The sequence below is a fragment of the Ziziphus jujuba genome, chromosome 1, assembly GCF_031755915.1.
Source record: "Ziziphus jujuba cultivar Dongzao chromosome 1, ASM3175591v1".
Taxonomy (NCBI): Eukaryota; Viridiplantae; Streptophyta; class Magnoliopsida; order Rosales; family Rhamnaceae; genus Ziziphus; species Ziziphus jujuba.
Genome location: NC_083379.1, coordinates 25,611,998 through 25,628,341, shown reverse-complemented (window position 1 = coordinate 25,628,341; position 16,344 = coordinate 25,611,998).

Below are 16,344 nucleotides of genomic sequence, written 5' to 3'. Positions count from 1 at the left end.
AATAACATGAAAGGTATAAAGATGTCATTATAAGGTGTTACAAGTATGACAAACCAGTTAGGGAATGATAAGTAAAATGACAAACCAGTTAAGGAGTGATAAGTAAAACTTACATATCTTGATTCAGCTATAACATTATTCCATCCTTTTTTTTTTTTTTTTTGTATCCAGTGTGTTCTATTGAATAACTCAATCTCACCAATTGGTTCATTTGGAGATAACTACAAAATAAAAAGACAAAAAATTTTACTTGCCTGCCTAAATAAAGTGACTGTCACCTTCGTATTTGGGACCAAACCTTCTGTATGTATATATATATATATGTATAAATAGACATTTATATAACATTAATCCACCACCAGGTTTCCAAAAGCCTAAGAAAGAGAAACCATCCATTGAGGATTTAATCATTTCAATGAACGCATTTGTTTTGGAGACTAGAGGAAGGCTTAATAAGAATGAAGCTAGGCTTGATTCTATTTAGGCCCATTATGCTAATATGGGAGCTACTATAAAGTTACCTGAACATAAAATTGAGCAACTGGCCAATAAAATAAATAGAAAGTCAATTGATAAATTTCCAAGTGATATGGAAGCAAATCTAAGAGAATGCATGGCTATTATACTTAGAAATGGGAAAGAATATCAAAGACCTATCTCTATTAGTGGTATCTTTGAAGAAAAAGTGGTTGAAAGAGAATCATCTAAGGTTGAGGAAGCTAAAGATGATCAAGTAAAGGAAGTTGATAAGGAGTTCTCTTTCCATTGTGGTTTGAAGAAGAAAGAGCATTCCAAGGTATGTGTGGGTTATATAACTTTTATGGATAACCTTATTTTTTGTCAACACCATTACATTACCCTTAATGTTTTTAAAAGAAGAACCTTGACTCTTAGTTTGCCAAATTCTTTGAAATTTTTAAGAAGATATACACCAACATCCCTTTTGTCGATGCCCTTGAGTAGATGCCCAATTATGCAACATTTATGAAGAAGTGATGTCTAAAAAAAGGAAGTGTAGTGCTATCATTCAAAGAAAAATTCCACAAAAGCTAAAGGATCTCGGCTCTATCACAACTATTGGTAAGGCATTGTGCAATTTTGGTGCTAGTATTAATATTATGCCTTTATCGGTTTACAAAAGGATTGATCTTGGAAAGATCAAGCATACAAAGATCAAGCATACAAAAATTACACTTTAAATGGTGGATATATCGGTCACCTATCCTCATGGGATCATTGAATATGTACTTGTCAAGGTCAACAAGTTTATATTTCCTGTTGACTTTGTCATTTTGGATATAGAGGAGGATTGTAATATTCCTATAATTCTTGGCCATCTATTCCTAGCTTCGAGAAAGACATTGATAGACGTGTCTAGTGGAAATCTCACTTTGAGAGTGAATTGTGAAGAGGTAAGTTTCAATATTTTCTACTATAAAATTCACGGATGATGCAAATAGTTGTGATTATGTTAATGTTGTTGATGCATGCCCTGAGTAATTACTCCATGAGTATTATCCAATTGATCCTTTTGAAAATATGTTGGTGCATTCTAATGGTAGAAAGGAGAATATTTGTCTTGTTGATAGTGAAATTGATCATATACATGAAATTAATGCTTGGTTTGAGGATGTGTATGTTGAAAGACCATTAAAGCATGATGACTATGTTGATGCAATGGATTCATTTGCAAATGAGGTAGTTGATTGGTTTAATATCTCACATATGGTTGATGGATCTCATAAAATATTGCTTTTATAGATGTTTTGTTAGAAGTGAAGAAAGAGGACCAAGTTCCAGAGGAATTAGAGTTGAAGCCTCTTCCCGACCATTTTAAATATATTTATTTAAGTGTAAATTCCTCATTCTTAGTTGTGATTTCTTCATCTTTGATTCAAGAAGAGGAAGACAAGCTCTTGGAGGTTTTGAGACAGCACAACTCGACTATTGGCTGGTCAGTTAATGACATTAAAGGTATAAGTCCTTCAACTTGCATGCATAAGACTCCTATGGAGGAGAATTATAAATCCTTTATTGGGTATCAACATCGATTGATTCCGGTTATGCATGAGGTGGTAAGGAAAGAGGCGATGAAGCTATGGAATGTGGGCATCAATTATGCAATTTTCGATAGTTCTTGGGTGAGTCCCATTTAAGTTGTTCCTAAGAAGGGTGGCATGATGGTGATTAAAAGTGATAATGATGAGATTATTCATTCTAGAACCATCACTTAGTGGCATTTTTATATAAGCTATAGGAAGCTAAACAAGGCCACAAAAAAAAAATCACTTTCCATTACCTTTCATCTATTAAATGCTAGACTGGCTTGTGGGGTATCAATGCTAATATTTTTTGGATCGGTATTTCAGGTACAATTAACTTGCAATAACTCCCAAAAACTAAGATAAAATAATTTTTACTTCCCCATATGAGACTTTTACTTTCCATCGGATGCCTTTTAAACTTTGATGCTCTCGCAACATTTCAAAGATGCATGATGGTAATTTTCTTTGACATAGTGGAGAATATCATGGAAGTATTCATGGACAACTTCTCTGTATTTGGGAGTTCTTTTGATCCTTATTTGCTTAACTTGATTTGGTTTTGGAAAGATGTGAGAACAATCTTGTGCTTAAATAGGAAAAACGTCATTTTGTGGTGAAGGAAGTGTGCTAGGGCATCGCATCTCATCTATGGGGTTGGAAGTTAATTGTGCTAAGATTTCCACAATTGAGAAGCTTCCCCCATCGACAAATGTTAACGACATTCGAACCTTTCTTGGACATGCCACATTTTATAGATGATTCATCAATGACTTCTCTAGGATCGTAAAGCTATTTTACTCTATACTTAAAAAAGATGCAAATGTTGTATTTGATGCAGAGTGCCTTGAAGCTTTTAATACGATTAAAGAAAAGCTTGTGTCAGCTCCAATTATGATTATACCGTATTGGAAGGAATCATTTCAACTCATGTATGATGCAAGTGAGTTTGCGTTTGGTGTGGTGTTGGGACAAAGAAAAGATAAGATTTTTCAAGTAATCTTTTATACAAGTAAAACCCTTAGTGAGGCTTAAGTCAATTACACAACCATCGAAAAGGAAATGTTGGTAGTAGTTTTTGCATGTGATAAGTTTCAGTCATACATTCTCGGGCCCAAAGTCATTATTTACACCGACCATGCTGCCATAAGGTACCTTGTCAACAAAAAGGATGCTAAGCCCTGCTTAATCTGATGGATCTTGCTTTTATCAAAATTTGATCTTGAAATAAAAAATATGAAAGGAAAAGAGAATGTGGTGGCATATCATTTATCAAGGCTTGAAAATCCTTAAGAGGAAAAGCGTACTCATATTGATGAATTCTTTCTGGATGTAAAGATCTTGAAGGTGGATGTCAAAATACCTTGGTTTGCTGATTTAGTGAATTATCTTGCTTACAAAGTCTTGCCATGGTGGACATTTTGGATGCACATGCACCGCATCAAAGGTACTTTAATTGGCCTGCCCTATTCAAGGATTGTTATGCTTTTGTTAAGATTTGTGATCATTGTTAAAGAATGAGAAACATCTTAAAAAGACATGAACTAACCCTCATAAATATTTTGGAATTGAAAATTTTTTATATATGGGGGATTGACTTCATGGGTCCATTCCCTTCGCCTTATGGCAACGAATACATTTTGCTTGTGCTAGATTATGTATCAAAATGGGATGAAGCAATTCTTACCACAACAAATGATGCTAAGGTTGTTTTGAAATTCCTTCAAAGGAATATATTCTTAAGGTTTAGGACATGAAAAGCAATTATTAGTGATGAAGGCTTTCACTTTTGCAATAAATTGTTGAAATCTCTTTTGTAAAAGTATGGTGTTAAGCACAAGATAGCTTTAGCCTACAATCTATAATCCAATGGTCAAGTAGAAGAGTAATTAGGAAATTAAGCAAATTTTAGAGAAGACAGTTGGGACAAACCTCAAGGATTGGTCCTCAAATCTTGATGATACCTTGTGGGCATATTGGATGACTTTAAAACTCCAATAAACATGAGTCCATATTATCTAGTCTATGGTAAGGCTTGTCATCTCCCGGTGGAGTTGGAACATCATCATTTTGGGTTATCAAGAAGCTAAATTTCGATTTCCAAGTTGTGGGTGAGAAAAGATTGCTACAACCTAATGAGTTCGAGGAATTTAGAAGAGATGCTTATAAAAGTGGGACGATCTATAAATAGAAGACTAAACTTTGGCATGACAAGCATATTTTGAGGAAAGAGTTCTTATTGGGTCAACAAGTTCTTCTATAAAATTCTCATTTGGAGCTCTTTTTGGGTAAATTGAGATCGAGATGGTTAGGACCTTTTCTTATTAATCAAGTGTTTCCATATCGACAATTGAGTTCCAAGGAGATGATGGAATATTATTTTGGATTAATGGCCAATGGGTCAAGCTTTATTTTGGAGGAGATTAGAACAGACAAATTCGAGAAGTGAAGAAACTTATCCTTAATCTTGATGTATCTTATGAGAAGAATTTGAAACCTTCAAGGGACTTTGCACTGGTGAATCATGAATCATCTCTGAAGGATCTAACTCAAAAGAAATAGAGTTCCAAGAAGAGGAAGAAGAATAACTTAAGAAAAATGCTCAATTGAGAGTTTAAGATGTGAGCAAGATTAAGTAAGAGTTGTCCATGCATGGAGACACGAAAAGGAAGAATGGTGATTTGGTCTAGCATTCCATTGGAGAAGAGGAAATTCAACACCCAACTTAATCAACACTCAGTTACATCTTGCTAGAGACATAAAACCAAGCGCTTCTCAGGAGGTAACTCGAGTTTTTTCTAAACCTTAACTCTTTCTTTTAAAAATTTTTACCTTAAATTTTATTAAGTCATAATTAGATTTAATATGCTTATTTTGATATTTTAATGCTAGTTTTATAATTCTTTTTCTTGCATTTTGTAGGATTCTTGATGATTGGAGGTTCAGATTCCAAGTTTTGAAGGTGTTTTAATATTTCAAATTAGTTTCAAGCATTGGAGTGTTGAAGAATTGAGTGAAATGCTAAAAAAGAACTACAAAGATGAGTTAACTTTGAAAAATTCTCAAAAATTGTAGAAAATGAATTTGGAAGTGTGCAATATATGGATGGAAAACTATGGATGTCTAGTTTCTGTAAAATTTTATAGAACATCATTTGGAGTCTCTAGAGAAAGATATTGCCATTTTAGTAATTGATGTTCAGTGTAGGAAAATTCTAATGTGCCCCCTCTCATGTCCATGCCTCAGCCATGCCATTTTCTCTTTAATGGTAGCAAGTCCAGACCTTCCTAGCATGGGCACGCTCAGCCAACATGCTAAGGAAGACTTTCAAGCCCAAAAACAGGGAGCCTGGCATGCCAACATTCTAAGGTTGGTGTATTCACACTAACAACTATGCAAGAGCTTTAATTCATGTCAAGCTAGTGCATTCAATCAAGCTCCATGCCAAGATGCACATGTTCAAGCCTCTTTACACCTCACTCCATGTGGCAAATGAAGCTTCATGCGAAAAGAAAGAGCAACCTTCGTAGTGAGGATGGCATTAAGCTACACCAAGTTGGCATGTATCCATTGAATCTCCATGCCGTTGCCACCCATTCTCACGCAAGAAAGAGCTTATTTCACACCGGTACGACATTGCCCCACACCAATTTGGTGTACACCAGCTTAACTCCGCACCAAAATTTGCATGGCAAGTTTCCCACACCAATTCCTCTTAATTTGGTCATGTGCTTCCCATGTGATTTTTAAAATTCTCTCAAAAATTTCAAGTTGGCCGTTAAATTGACATGTGCCACTCACATGAACTTACCAAAATCAAAAAATTCATTTCCTCTTCCTTTTCATTGGTTCCTACAATCACCCATTCAAATTTTAATTTTTCAATTTTTTTTCTTTTTATTCTTCTTCCTCCCACTCAAGAATATCACCTTCATAGTTTCCATCTCTCTCCATCAAATACATCATCAATTCTCACCAAATTTTCATTAAACTTGGTGGTGAGGAAAGAGGAATTTTTCATGCTAATGGTGAAAAGAATTCAAATGGGTCGTTCTTACAAGTGGAGAATTCTTTAATTTAAGACCAAAGTCTCATCAATGATGTAAATGGAAAAAAAAAAAGAAAAAAAAACTTTGGTAATGCTGACTCCACATGTCAACCAAAAGGCCAGAAGAATAATGTTTAGGGTTGAATTTCACTCACACCTTAAGTATGTTTACTCCAACCCTTCTCCTAAATTTAAACATTAGGGACAATGTTTGTTTTAAGTTCAGAAAAGGGAATTCAAATGTTTGAGCCTTTTTGAAAATTTGGTTGAAATTTACAAAATTTTTGTGTTTAATTGTTGAAATTTGAATTTTTCAATCATCTTGTTAGAATTTTAAATTAGGTTTTTAATGCTTTATTTTTCTTTTTTGAGAAAATTTTTTGAAAATCCATAAAAATTTGAAAATATTCTAAAAATATAGTGCTTTCTTGAACAACTTTTATTTTTGAAAAAAATAAAAAAAAGTATATATATATATATTAGTTTTTAGTAGTTTTTAGTTTGGTAGATAAAGGGCTAATGAATAAATTAATGATTGAGTGCATACTCTTATGATAATGAATTTGTGATTTATTCGTTCGATTATTGGAAAATACACTTCCATATTGTTCTTCTTGAGAAATTTGAGCACTTAATGATTATTGGCATGATATAGCTTATATTTCGATGAAAATTTGCATAGTTAGTGTACATTATTGAGTTAGCTTTAATACTTACACACTTTCAACTCGAGGTGAAATCCTAGTTTTATCTTGAGCTTGGGAAATGATTTAGGCCTTCTTTGTTGTAGTTTAAGCCATTTTGAAGCTAAGCCTATCATTTATATCCCTAGTACCCTTTTGGAGCCTTTAAGATACATATAGAGTTGCACGTAGAGCCTTTTTATTGATAAACCTCATTTACCTACCCTTACAAACCCAACTAATATTTTTTATCCCACCTTTTTCACACTTAAGGAACTTTATATTGAAATAAGATGAATTTTAGCTTGAGTATGGTTTAGGTGAGGTGAGTGAGTAATCTAAGTTTGGGGGAGGAGAAATGGAGATTGGAATTTAATGCATTCTTTATGAGGAACTTGAGTGTAGCTAAAGAAGTAAGAGTTCAATTTTGAGGAATAAAGTGGGAAGTGATGATAGGGAGATTGTTTTTGAGTTCTAAATTAAAAAAGAAAAAGAAAAAGTAAAGTCCTAATTTTTGATAAAGGATTTAGAGTTATAAAACTCAAGGAAAGCAATGAAATTGAAACGTAGCTATTTGCCTCTATTGAAAAAAAAATACCGAAAAAAAAAAAAAAAGAAAGTTAAAAAGAAAATTTGAAAAAAAAAAACAAGGAAAAAAAAAAGATGATAAAAAAAGCAATGAAAATGAGGGATTAGCTTTCTTTAAGTTTTAAGAAATAGTTTCCATGAGTTGTAAGATTTGTAATTTCAACACACTTAGGACTTGTATATTAAGAAAATGACCTCAAATATTTAGAGAAATCTTCATTAGTGGGAAATATAGGTTTTATTCTCTAATAAGGGAGTGTAAGTTGATCATGATTAGAGGAGAGTATGTGAGTGCGAGTGAAAGAAAATGGGAAGTTAAGGTTAAAAAGAGGGTAAAGCTTTAATTTGTGATTTTTTGTGTTAAGAATCCCTCTTGAATATATTTATCCTTATGTTTTTCTTTCTATAAACCCCCATCTCATAGCCGTTTCATTACAAGCTTTTAAAGTCGTTTTGATCCTATGCATGATAATAATTCTATAATAATGGAGAGTTTGAGATTGTGTTTTGCATATGAAGCTAAGCTAAATTTTTAAGGTCCTAGTTATGTAAATTGATTCAATTTCTTATTATTAAATGTCTAAATCCATTCACACACACACACACACCTTGAGAACAATGATATATAGTAAAAAATAAGGTAGTTGGATGACATTTACTTTCAAGTTCTCATATAGGGTAGTATTTAATTATTCCTAAGGCCATCAAATTATAATATCTATATTGGATTTTATATTTAGAAATTAATCTTTAGTTTTGGGAGTGCCTTTTTATATGAATAAGTGTTGTTTTTTCTTAAGGACAAGCAATTGATCAAGTTTGGGGGAATTTCATAAGTGAGATTTTTACTTAATGATTTGACCCTTAATGATTGATTAATAGCTTTAAAACTCAAGTTTTATTTTATGTTTTATGCTTTTTATTGAAATTTTTGAATGTGAGCTTAAGATTGGAGTTGATTGTATTATTGAGGAAAATACCAAGTTTGGAGCAATTTTGGCAAGCATAGGAATGCTTTACGCTAAGTTAAAATGGAGTAAACTTAAGGTCCACACGTACTCCACTCTAAAATGGAGTAAACCCCTTGATCCATGCCATTTTCTCATACCAAGACCAAGGTATACGCCAAGCTCCATGGTAAAATGGAGTATACCCCTTTCCTCCATGCCAATTTCCCATGACAAGACTGACCTCCATGCCTTTTCTCCTTGCTCTATGTTAAATGGAGTAAACCCTTTGCTCCATCCCATGCTCCACCCCATCCTCTAGCCCTTTAGGCCAAGAAGTTTTCATGTAGTCAAGATGGGTAATCCTCATATATGCTCCATGCCAAAAGTGGCATATACATGCCCTCCATGTTGAAGGTTCATGCCATGCTCCTTAACAGTTTAGCTTTAGCTTATAGAGAAGGTGGTATGGAAAGACACCATATTACCGTAACGAAGTAGTTCAATGCCAAAGAGCTTCAATTTAAGCAGTAGTAGTGGCGTTACTCCAAACCAAAATGGCATGTTCTCTTTTAAGCTTCACGCCATGCAGATCTCTCTTTCCCATGCTTCATTATTTTCCTTTTCTCTCACATTAGCATGAAAATATGATGATGAGGTGTCAAATGGGGAGTGTTTTTTTTTTTTTTTTATCAAAATGGAGGGTAGATCTTCCGCTTTTAGTAGGGTTTAAAAAGGGAAGCAGCTAGTTTTAGGGGAAAAAGGAGAAAAGAAGAAGCACAAACATCAAGAAAGATTTTAGAAAGAGAAGAAGAAGAATAAGAGAGAGAAAGCTTGGATTGCAAGAGATTGAAGCCTTTCAAGACATTAAAGCATCAAGATTTTTCATGTAATTGGTTTTTTCTCTTCCTTCTCTTATTCTCTAAGTTGTATTGGGTTATTGAATTATTTATTGAAGATTATGTCTTCCTTCAAAGATTTTTCTTTGATTTCGGTTATGGTTATTACTATGAACATGTGTCGCTAAATTTATATAGGATTTTGATGGAACCTCTACTTTGATAATATTTGATTAATGTGTTGATTTTTATTTTACTTTTATCCAATTTTCTTGTGTAAACCTTGTATTTATTGTTTAATATACTCTTGCATTTGGGAATTTGCTTGGCTGTTGGGTAGATTTACTATTTTATACTTGGAAAAATTTAATTTGGTGAATTGGTTACTAGATTTACACAATCTATGTCCTAATTGATATTGGGAAGTTTATTTGGGAATTGGGTAGCCACAAAAGAGAAGGATAAGATATGAGGACTTAGGAATTTTAAAAAGGAATTTCTAATTTTCACTAAGGACTCATAGATTCTAATTTCACTTTTGAAGAAGATATTAGATTAAATTGGAAACTCTTTAGGTTAGAAATTGATTAAAATTTAGGCTTTTGTCAACCTAATTAAGCAAATATAGGAAGGGTAAAGGTAAATCAAAATCCTAGGTTTCCAAGTTTATTGTAATTCCATTCTAAGTTTTTTAAGTGTGTGTTTGTGACATGAATTTCTTTTATCTTATCATTTACTTTGGTTTAGTTTACATTTCCATTGTTTAATTTATTGTCTTGCTTTTATTTTTATCGTCTCATTTCAATTGTGTGCTTAGATAAAAACAATTAAGTAAAATTTTGGTACTTAGTTAAATATTGAAACCAATCCTTGTGGGAACAATATTGTCTCATCACTCTATTATTTAATAAACCTATATGCTTGCGAAAAAATTGTGCATCAATGGTATTCAATTTTGACTTTTTAAAAGTATATAAAAGTCTATTGGTACTCAAAATGTAATGTAACTTTGATGGATTTTATAAAATGATGGATTTGATTGGATTTTGGAATGCTTGGTCTAGATACTCAAGGCTTTCACTAATCCAACCTCCACCCCATGGATTTCATCAGATTCCATCCTACAAAGAAAGATCATGCTCATATCAGGACTCTTCCAGATTTACCAATTAGAACTCTAGGATGGCTTCAATTAGGGGAAACCTTATTGGAAATTTTACAAAAAATCAAGCAGCATCTCCTCTGTAATCTGGACTCTCCTAAATGTTCCATGCATAGAAAAATTTACTCTAAAAGTATACATTTGCCTTATTCCTCCTTACCTTACTATAAGTTTCCATAAATTTGAAAGACTTCAATAACAATAGTGTAGAAAAACAAATGTAAGTAATAAATGATAAATGATAAATACATTTTTATGTGTCGGGACCCTTCCCAGAGCTTACTACCTTAACTATAGGATAGCCCTAACTCTCCTTAGGTTTTTACTCAGCATGAAACATACGTACTTTTATAGACATATGGCCGCCAACACCTCCCACTTACTATAACATCAAATTTTACAGCACTTCATGAATATACCAAACATGTAAATGTAGATAGTATAATAATAATAATAATAATAATAATAATAATAATAGGTAAAGGCAAGCTAGGTCTAAGACCCTAAATTATGCAATCTACCTTTTAACATCGAGGAAATATACAGATACAAATTGTACGGCAAATGACCAATAAATTGTAAGACAATTCTTAAAAAGAATAAGTTACATTTAAACTGTACATAAAGAAACAATATTTTAAATTAAATAGTTGAGGTCATAATGGAAACCCTGCTAACATTCCCATTGTTAAGAACCAATGTAAAAATATATACACATATATTCTACACAAATATAAATATGTATATAGTTTCTTGAAGAATTTGGATAACCTGCTCATAGGCTAATACACCTGCTTGAAAGTTAGAATATTTGCCTAAAGAATGCAATACTTACTCAAAGGCTAATAGACATGTTTGAAGGCAAACGCACCTACCCAAAAGCTACGGTACTTGCCCAAAGGCTGAAGTACCTCCTTAAGAGCTAGTTTTACTGCCTTAAGACTGCAATACCTATTCGAAGGCTGAAGTACTTGCCCGAAGGTGAGTACTCTTACTCGGAGCCTACGATACTTGCGAGAATGTTGAAATACCAGCCAGAAGGTAAGTGCTCCTGCCCTAAGGTTACAATACTTGCCTCAAGGTTAATAGACCTGCCCAATGGCTACAACATCTATTCAAAGGCTAATACACCTGCCTAAAGGTTATAATACTTGTATGAAAGCTAACACACCTGCCCAAAGGCTAACGCACCTGCTCAAAGGCTAATACACCTACCAGAAGGCAACGATACCTACTTGAAGGCTAAAGTACTAGCTTAAAGGCTATAATATGTCACATAGGTTGAAGTACCTACCATAAGCTAGTACTCTTGCCCATTGGCTGTTGCCTGAAGGCTAATACACCTGCTCAAAGGCTACGAAACTTGCTCGAAGGTTAATATACTTGGTAAAGTCGACAATTCTTGCCTAAAGGCTAAACCATCTGTCCAAAGGCTAATACACCTATCTGAAGGATACAATACGTGTCCCAAGGCTGAAATAGCTGCTCGTAGGCTAATTCTTTTGTCTGAAGGCTACAATACCTACCCTAAAGACTATACACCTGCTCAGAAGTCTACAATACATACCCAAAGACTAGTACTCCAGCCCTAAGGCTACAGTACCTATCTGAAGGCTAAAGTATTTGCCCTTAGGCTAATACTACTGCCTGAACACTGCAATACTTACTTAAAGGTTGGAGTACTTATCCGAAGGCTAGTATTTCTGCCCGAAGGTTGGGATACCTATCCCAAAGGCTCAAGTGCCTGCCTAGAGGCTAGTACTCTTGCCTTAAGGTTTCCATACGTGCCCAATGGCTAATATACCTAATGTACCATATGATATACCACAACAGGTCCCATGATGTCGATCGATCATTGGTATACTACTATCAAAGGGTGGCTGCCCATTACATCCATCCAATCCGTTGGTCTCCTAAGCAACAGAAATACAATTTTAAGCCATTCATGAGTCAAACTGTGTGGTTACCTCAATATGGTGTAATACATTGGCACATAACATAACATAACATAATATATATATGTTTAAGGGACACCTGATGCACCATACGATATGCCAATATTGCCAAGTAATGTTTGGCATCCAATGGTGCCCCACTTGATAGATAGAGGGAAAGAAAAGAACATGTATACTGCCCCATTAACGTTCCAATGGTGCCGATGCTAAATAACCTACCATCCTATGGCTATAAGGGATGGCTTATTTCATCACAGTAGAAATACTTATCTACACTCACTCACCTTAGCACATATAAGAATGGCTAAACCTATTATTTGGCTATGGGGAAGGTAACTAATACTGTTAGTACAATCTACATGACTACTCTTACTCACCATAGCTCACAAAGGATGAGTAATCCATGTTAGCCACTGTGGACTTATATGTGTAACTTTCTAGGGGGGAGCTTCCAACATAATCCAATTTTCATAAGAATTTCTAGATTAGCTTAAAATTGAAAAAAATTTTAAATACTCAACCAAAATATGCAAATTATGTACTATATGAAAGCTTATACTACAGAAATTAAAGATATTTAGCTTAAACAATGCAATCTCACCACTGGTGGACGAAAAATGGCCAAAAAGTCTTAGCCAGTTTAAAACCATATCTCCCAAATGACTTGAAATCTGGAAAAATAGAGGCCACATTTGGACCTTTCTTTTTTCCATTGGACCTGTAGATAGCTAATTGGAGTAGTAGTACTACTGTTAGTTCATTAACTTCGTCAAAAAATTAACACGAGCTTTATGAATTGGACATGCGTACAATATGGTATAATATTGATAAATAATATATATTTTTTTTTTTGTGAAACTGAAAAATGTTAGTTAAGTTGTGTTTTCTGATGTTAGTTTTTGTGTGAGTTTATGGTTTTTTTTTTTTTTAATTTCTTGTTTATTATATGCTTAATTTAAAAAAAAAAAATATATATATATATATATATAAGTGAAACCTTAATAGATGGTGGTAATCTATTTAAAATTGTTATATGAGCATGTAATATCAATTGATAACGAATGTTTATTGGTAGTGACAAATACAATACCTTTTTCTTTTTCCAAGTAAAGTGAATAAATTAATACTCAAATTTGCATATCTAATTTGTTATGGTTATTTTTTTTATTTCTAAAATATGGGAGGGAAATGGTTGGAGGCTTTTGATTCTCCACCTAATCTGTTGTGATTTGTGAATATTCTGGTTTAGCTTTTGATCCCACAGCCTCTTTTTTATCTCCTACTATATATATATATATATATATATGTAAACACATAGTAGAGAAGTTAAACTAGTTAAATGAAAGATTTCAGCTTTAAGTTTTGTATATCATGGAAAACTATAATCTAAAAAATAAATTTTAACTTGAGTTTAGAAACATATAATGGACTGAAGTTTGAAATTCTAATTTCAAATATATAGTAAAGCTTATATAAGCAAATGCAAAGGTGTATTTATATTTTTTCATCAATTTATTGTATATGTGTATTCATTTTTATTAAGTTTTAGCAAGCTAGTGTTATACGTTTTGTAAAAATTGATTGAAAATTTGAGTCTTGTATATTTGAAAATGTATTTATTGCCCAGTGTTTGTGCTCCACCATCTTTGGAGATATTTATTGTGCACATAACCTTCATTTCCCTTTTTCATAATACTTGTGCTTTATTTGCAGGTAGCAGATAACTTCTATAGGCCAGATATATATAAAAAAAGAAAAGAAAAGAGAAAAGACTGCTCTTGCAATGTTGAGCTTTGTGCACAGAGCCTTAAAGTCACCAAGTCTTTTTTTAATTATTATTATTTTTTTCCTAACTTTTCATAGATAAGACATGTTGAAGGACTTTTTTTTTTCTTTTATATATTTTTTTTTACTCTTTTTTGTCAAAATATATAAATATGTGTAACTTAAATTATATATATTGCACAACATTTTAAAAAACTACATATTAACATATGCTTTAATATTTTATAATATGCTAATATGTTGATACTAATTAGTAGATACTCAATATTTACAATGGGAGATTCATAACGAAAGGGTAAAACTACATATTACACATGGACCTTCCAAGAAAGTAATATGTTGTTGGAACTACTGGTTGATGCTACTAATCAAGGATGGAATGATAATAATTGTCTATTAAGGAAATTAACTGTGGAAAGCATGATAGTTCCTAAACTTAACGAAGCACTTGGGTGTAAAAAAATTATACTTAGTATCCAAGTCATTTGAAATGGTTTAAAACACGTTATCAAACACTTTCTCAACTCATGCGTTTCAACTCTTATTTTGGATGGGATGCAACCACACAAAGATTCACTGCCATAGATGAAACATGGAATAATTACTTTAAGGTGAGATTATAAATTTTCATAAGAATGTATTTTATATTATATCTTATATATTTTTTGTAATTTAATATGTTAACGAAATATTATATTATTTTATATTATATTTCTTTATATTTTTCAATCTCATCCAAACCCAAAACACCTTCTCATAGTTGCTAACTTTGAGGATTTGAAAATTGCTGCTGAAATGGAGGTGCCATTGAAAAAACTCTATTGGATTGGGATACGATACCGATGTAAGAATCTATTGGCAAGAAGAAAGTAAACATGTCAGGATAGATGACTATGTATATGATGAGAATAATGAGGCATATGTGCAAAGCCAACTTGATCCATCATACTAAGCACTTTCACCCAAACATAATGAATCATCATTGTCAGAGCTCAATCCAAATTTAGAAGTTCCCATGGAAAACATTGGTCAAGGAAAATGAACTAGAAATGAATATGAAGGGAATATTCATTCATTTGATTAGAAAGCCACTTGAGTTGATCTTTTAGAAAAAAACTCTCTCATCGTTTGGATTCAATTAGAAAAATTTCCAATGAAATTCGAGGAATGTATAGCCTAATGGAGAAAAGAGGAACAGAAATTTGTGAAAAAGAGAAGAAGAATGATATTTGGAATGCTATCAAGGAGACTTATGATATGAACTTAAGTCGACTCACTTCTAAAACCATAACAAATAAAGTATGGATCATTCAAAGACAAGTTTTAATGGAAACCTCAACCCTTAGCCAACCTGTGACTAAGAATCATGGTATAGTAATGATGCCATAATAGGGAATGGAAAACTTATTTATAAGTCTAGGGTTTGAAAGCTACAAACAAAGTTTGATAAGCTCAATAGTCTAGAGAACCAAAAGAATAACTCTCAGAATTATGCTAAAAATTCTTAAACTGTTGATTCAACTAAAAGGGGTGCCTATTTATAGGCAAATTACAAATTAAATTAAGTTAGTTTCCTAAAACAAAAATTTACATTAAACCTAGTTTCCTAATCTTAATTTGACTAATCAATCTTCCTTTAATTGAAATTAGGAAAGGTGATTTAATTTAAACCTAGTTTCCTAACCTTCATTTGACTAATCAACCTTCTTTTAATTGAAATTAGAAAATGTGATTTAATTACATGATTAAGGTAAATTAGGAAACTAATTTGACACTTGTCTTAATATAAATAAACACAGAAATAATTAAGATTCCTAATTACAATTTCGAAACTAATTAATAACTTGGACACCAAGAAAAGTCAATTCGGCCTTGAAGCTTATCAAATCCATAGAAATGCCATAGAGGATGCTATGTGACACTGCCACATCATCCTATGATTGCCATGTCATATGCCACTTCAACAATTCGCCATGTTTTCGTACCAAGTTAGCAAAGGCTTTTTTTCATGAATTTGGCTGTGTAATCCTATACATTGAACCATCCTTAATTCACCTTTAGTAGTGAATTTCCCTTGAGAGCTAAACATCTTCTGGATTAAACTATTTAATGCTTCTTTGAATGTTTTAATTTGAGCTCGTGTTATTGGTCTTGACTTCAATTGTATAGGATCTTGGCTCCATCTTGTTGTACTCCTGGGCATGTCCTCATCAACTCTAATTTTAGATAATCGTGGTCACTATAAACCACTTGCGTTGATTCAAAAAATGGAAGTTAAAGATGCATTCTTGAAGA